At 45.4% G+C, this 5,904-nt stretch overlaps 1 non-coding gene across 1 annotated transcript; it reads right to left on the bottom strand.

Moving 5' to 3' along the window:
* Nucleotides 1-4,156: 4,156 nt before the first annotated feature.
* Nucleotides 4,157-4,348, bottom strand: LOC116986048. The gene has a single exon (XR_004415399.1). It is a non-coding gene; the product is annotated as a U2 spliceosomal RNA (small nuclear RNA).
* Nucleotides 4,349-5,904: the final 1,556 nt, after the last annotated feature.

Below are 5,904 nucleotides of genomic sequence, written 5' to 3'. Positions count from 1 at the left end.
GTATAAACTAGTAACAGTCGAGTTGTTTACTGCTGTGGGGTAGTTGTTATAGAGTGACACAGCGTGGAAACAGGCCCTTCGGCCCAACGGCCCAACTTGCCCACACCGACCAATATGTCCCATCTATACTACTCCCACCTGCCTGGATTTGGTCCATATCCCTCCAAACCTGTCCTATCCATGTATCTAAATGTTCCTTAAATGTTTGATAGTTCCTGCCTCAACTTCTGCCTCCAGCAGCCCATTCCATACGCCCACCACCCTTTGTGTAGACTCTTGACTCACTGGTGTTTCCTTGAGTTAGGCCCATATGTGAGGTCATGTGTTTTAGGAAATCAAACTCCCGAAGGAGATATAGGGTACATGGCAGGCGATCTTGGGGTGGAAGTTCATAGCTCCCTTTGAAGACACAAGTGGATAGAGCAGTCAATTGTACACTTACCTTCAACGGCCTAGGTAAGGAGTATAAGAATTTGGACGTCATGTTGCAGCAGTACAAAAACATTGGTTAGACCATGCTTGGACAGTGTTGTGTACAGTTCTGATCACCACAGTACAAGAAGCATGTGGTAGCAATGGAGAGAGTGCAGAATAGATTCACGAGGATGTTGCCTGGAATGGAAGGCTGTCGTTACAAGGATAGATGGTTATTTTCTTACTGGGATGTAGGAAGCGGAGAAGTGATCCTTTAGAGTTTTTTTTAACAAATATTTTGAGGGTCTCAGATTAGATAAATAGTCAGTCTTTTTTCTAGGGCAGAGAAGTCTGGATCTCGAGGGCATAGGTTTAAGGTGAGCGAGGAGATAATTGAAGAGGATCTGAAGAGTATCCACGCAGAGGGTGGTGATTAGATGGATCCAGCTACCAGAGGTGGGGCAGCACGGTGGTACAGCGGTCGATTTGCTGCCCAGAGATCCAGGTTTGATCCTGACGACAGGCGCTGCCCGTACGGAGTTTATATGTTCTCCCCGTGACCTGCGTGGGTTTTCTCCTTGAGCTCCGGTTTCCTAACATACGCCAAAGACATACAGGTTCATAGGCTAATTGGCTTAGTAAACATAGAAACATAGAAACATAGAAAATAGGTGCAGGAGGAGGCCATTACGGCCCATCGAGCCAGCACCGCCATTCATTGTGATCATGGCTGATCGTCCCCTATCATTAACCTGTGCCTGCCTTCTCCCCATATCCCTTGACTCCACTAGCCCCTAGAGCTCAATCTAACTCTCTCTTAAATCCATCCAGTGACTTGCCCTCCACTGCTCTCTGAGGCAGGGAATTCCACAAATTCACAACGCTCTGGGTGAAAAAGTTTTTTCTCACCTCAATCTTAAATGACCTCCAATTTATTCGAAGACTGTGGCCCCTGGTTCTGGACTCGCCCAACATTGGGAACATTTTTCCTGCATCTGGCTTGTCCAGTCCTTTTATAATTTTATATGTTTCTATAAGATCTCCCCTCATCCTTCTAAACTCCAGTGAATACAAGCCTAGTCTTTTCAATCTTTCCTCGTATGACAATCCCGCCATCCCAGGGATCAATCTCGTGAACCTACGCTGCACTGCCTCAATCACAAGGATGTCCTTCCTCAAATTAGGAGACCAAAACTGTATGCAATACTCCAGATGTGGTCTCACCAGAGCCCTATACAACTGCAGAAGAAATTGTAAATTGTCCCTAGTGTGCGTAGGAAAGTGTGAGTGTGCGGGGGTCACTGGTTGGCGCAGACTCGGCAGGCCTCTTTCCACGCTGTTTCTCTAACCTAAACTAATCTAAACAGAGGAAGCGGCAGATGCAGATACAATTAAATCAATTGGACAGGTACTTGGAAAGGAAAGGAGCAGAAGAATACGGGCCTGATACAGGAAATAGCAAGATTAAACGAGAACTTACCAGTTTGAAGTTTGATCTGTATTTTATGAGGAGTTACGATGAGGGATTACGTGAAGAACCCGCTCAGTGCGCAGGCGCGGCATACTTCCAAGCAGCGGTGTGGAATCACAGATAGACACAGTTATTTGAAGTAAACATAGTAAAGATAAGGAGACATCAATTTATTAGTTTGATCCATATAATGAGGGTGGGAGCGGAGGGCACGTAATCCCTCATCGTAACTCCTCATAAAATACAGATCAAACTTCAAACTGGTAAGTTCTCGTTTAATCTTACTATTTTACTTCGGAGTCACGTGAGTGACTACGTGAAGACTTCAAAGCTCTGTGATTTCAAACCGTGTAACAGTTCATACTTCACTCGCTGCCGAAGTCATTCGAGGGAGGAAGTATGTTATCGTAATCAACCATGAATCTGTTTGTAAAAACAATAATGGTGTTATTAACAACAACAAGACCAATTGCTCCCCCGGGCTTAAATTATATATTTTTTGCAGATTCTTTTTCTGCAAACGATACAGGTTCTGTCAGTGGTTTGTTATAAAAGTTTGGAACGTATACTCCCTAGACCACCCTGCAGTAGCCAGGATGTGGTCCATAGGCTCGTCCATCCTCTTAGTTACTGACGTGGAAGCTGTTCTGGTGGAATAAGATTTTATACACGTTAGTATTTACTCCAACAACTCCCAGTACCTGCTTGAGCCACTAGAGATAGTTTAGCTCGTCACCCGACCATGAGGTTTCCTGTGGCTGACCCATAAGGCTTTTTCCTCTCCCTCGGTATTCCTTATTGTGTCGATCTCTAAGTGGGTCATGACACATAAAACGTGGTTCAGGTGGGTATGCCCGGAATTTCATGACTGGACCTGATGTTCCTGGTCTGTTCTGTTTGGCCAACCCTTGAATGGGCATGTGACACTATCTGGTGTTATAACCATGTTGTCCCATCGCAGTAGATGGGAGAGCTGGCTCTTTGTGTTGATGTAAGGCCACCAGCATGTCCATCTTCAGGGTAGGCTGTTCCAGGGTGAGTGACCTGGCTGGTGATCATCCCCTAAGGTATGTCAGGATTTCACTGACATCCCAATTTGGGTGTACCTATTTCTGGGGAATGGATTGATATACCTCTCCTGTATCTGATCACCAGTGAGCGGTACCCAAGTTGAGTAGGCTAACAGAACATGTCCTTCATTGTGGTGAAGACCTGCCAGGAGCTCCAGTACAGTTTTTTGTTATAGTTGAATGTGTAATTCCTTTTTTGGAAACAGTGTACCATTTCTTGATGCTCCTCAGGTATGTTCCCTAGGATATGCGACGGAATGCTGTCATCAGGTTGATAGTGCTCCTGATCCAAGCACAGCAATGGTCTTCCCAATTCTGCAATTCTTTTAATGACCATGTCGAGGATCACTGGGAACCATGCTTGTGGACTTGGTCCACTGTAATTTGCGTAGTACCCGACTGATGAAGCCGTAGTACCTATTGAAGAGGTAGAAGGAAAGGAAAACATAGAGATTAGGTTCCCCCCACCCCTCAATACGCGGTAATGTCTCCATTGCCGCTGCCTTGAGATTGGTTTCATGTGACGTAAGTTAGTACGTGGTGATTTAATTGGATATAAGGAATCGATATCTGGTGTCCATATTGCTTAGTGATTTCAGCAAATATTTTTGGTTTAAATGTATGTTTACAGTATTTAGCTCACCTGATAGGTGAGTTACTGATGGTCAAACATGTTTGACGACATACGGTTTCCAATTGTTAATAAATTGTCCCCTAATATCGATGTTCTCCGCCCAAGTGGTTTGGTATATGCCACCACTGATGTTGTTATCTTATAAACGAACATGCAAATTTGGTGGATTACTGAGCAAATGCTTCACTAGAATTAAGTAAGTTAATATATAACATGTTTAAGTCAATTCATATTGGCATTAAGTATTACAAGCTCAGTAACACATCAGGACACATAAGATGTTACTCAAAACAGGTGGAAGTGTACAACCATAATCCTTCCTGCCGATAAATTCCATGATAACACTACAGATTAATCCATTTGCCCCCATATTACAGGTATGGAGATAGTTTTGAACACTAGTATCTCAGCTCATAGGAAAGGTACAAAGTTCAGTAGCTGGTAATGCTGCTATATCCCAATTACTTTGCCACGTAGTTGATTGGTGGTTAATGCACCATGACTGATAGTCTTAATGAATACCAGATAACAACGTTGTGGATGGTCAACGTAAATATCTGGATATATATTTTGTGCACCGTTCCCAGAGGCACTGCAATACTGGGTCGATGCGTGGAGTGGACGGAGCAAGCCCCTATTCCATCTCCCTGTTCCAAAATTCAATTTAATATATGGTCCCTAGATAAGGGACGTATCAGATTATTAAACTGATAAGAACAGATACTACACTTGATCTTAGCCAAAAGGCCGAGAAGCGATGCAGCTAAAGCTGTATCCAAGGATAGTTTGTCGTTAATATATAGACATGCCATGACGGAATGTTTCTAAGTGTCAGGGCTAGTTGATTCTGGATAACTTTGACTTAAATGCCGCAACGCTCATCATGGTTACTCCATCCAGGTAATTGCGGTATATCCGAAACTTATATGAGAAGGTACTGATAGTGTGCATCTTCAAGGTCGATGTCTACCATAAAGTATCCTTGGATCCATGGTAGTAGTTACAAATCCCATGAATGGGTATACCTGGTGAAATACTCAAGTGGTTTATCAACGATGGTGCGACATTCACCATCGTGGGAGGGTAGACCACTTGGGGTGCTTGCTGAATTGGTGGCAAGATATTATTCTATTCCCCTTGTATTTATTTTTTGGTATATAACTACCAAGAGTGATAGCTTCCTAACCAGGCGTGATTCATCCACCCCTTGTTAGTACAACCCTTAACCTTTATGTGATGGTAGGAACCATACTTATCTGTCTTCATTGTTGTTTTCTTCGGTTTCTGGTTCCTTGTTCTTGTAGGGACGATGTTTGTTGGGGGGTGGCACATTTTCCCCTGGGGCCTGCTCTGGGCCGTGGCCTAAAATGCTACAGGTTTGGCATGCAGGCCCCGAGCTTTCACCAGTACCATGAGGTAGACGCCCCTGGTGGACACGTAGAGGTACTGCTGTCTGGTTTAGTGTGGTGCTCATTCCAGACTCTGCCCTCTTGTGCCGAATAGTTTGAACACTTCGTCCAGTTTTTTAGGACTGGTTTGGTAAGTGCCAGGTAGCAGGATCTGTGCTTATGAGGTCGGCGTTCTCATAGTCCTGTTAATTTCATAGATTGAGGGCAGGTTTGTGAGTTCATTTCAGAAGTTATGAGGTATACCGTTGAACAGTAGGGTCAGGTGTTTTGCCATACTACCCTGCCCTTCTAGAATGAGCAGGTGGACATGATAGCCGACGTCAGGGTACCAAATGCATTTTTAAATATTTAGGTTAAATGCGCTGCTCAATGTATCCCCCAATAATGGCGGGCACTTTGAGTAAATGCAATTTAGGGGAGGCGTGATAAAACCAACGCCTCATGGCTACCTGTCTTGGAGAGGTTTTTTGGAAAAGACAGGTAGTAAGCTGGCCATCAGTTGAGACTGAAAAGCCATCTCGCTAGTGGTGGAGCCACATAGCGGCCACACCCAGCAGCTCTTCCTGATCCTGTACCTCAAGCATACTCCCGATATTGTTCAGCCAGTGACCCCTCTTCATGACCAGCCCAGCCACTGGTCACCCCAAAGCTAACCACACTAAGGAGGAAGCGATGGGCAGTGCCTAGGCACTGTGGAGGGTATGCCTGAACCCTCCAGCGAGACTGCCCCTCACGTAGCGTGTCTCGCAGGAGCTCCTGCTCCAGGAGCCGCTCCAGCGGCTCAGGCGGCTGTCTCTCTCCCATGCGGGTGGAGAGACGTCCCCTCCGACAAGTCGGAAGCCACCGGCCGGATGCCTCTTCGGATGGCTGAACATCCAGCCCGCAGCTCAGGCACTAGCGGGACTG

Source organism: Amblyraja radiata, chromosome 22, assembly GCF_010909765.2.
Source record: "Amblyraja radiata isolate CabotCenter1 chromosome 22, sAmbRad1.1.pri, whole genome shotgun sequence".
Taxonomy (NCBI): Eukaryota; Metazoa; Chordata; class Chondrichthyes; order Rajiformes; family Rajidae; genus Amblyraja; species Amblyraja radiata.
Note: the sequence above shows the minus strand (reverse complement) of the source record. Positions and strands in the feature narration are given on the sequence as shown.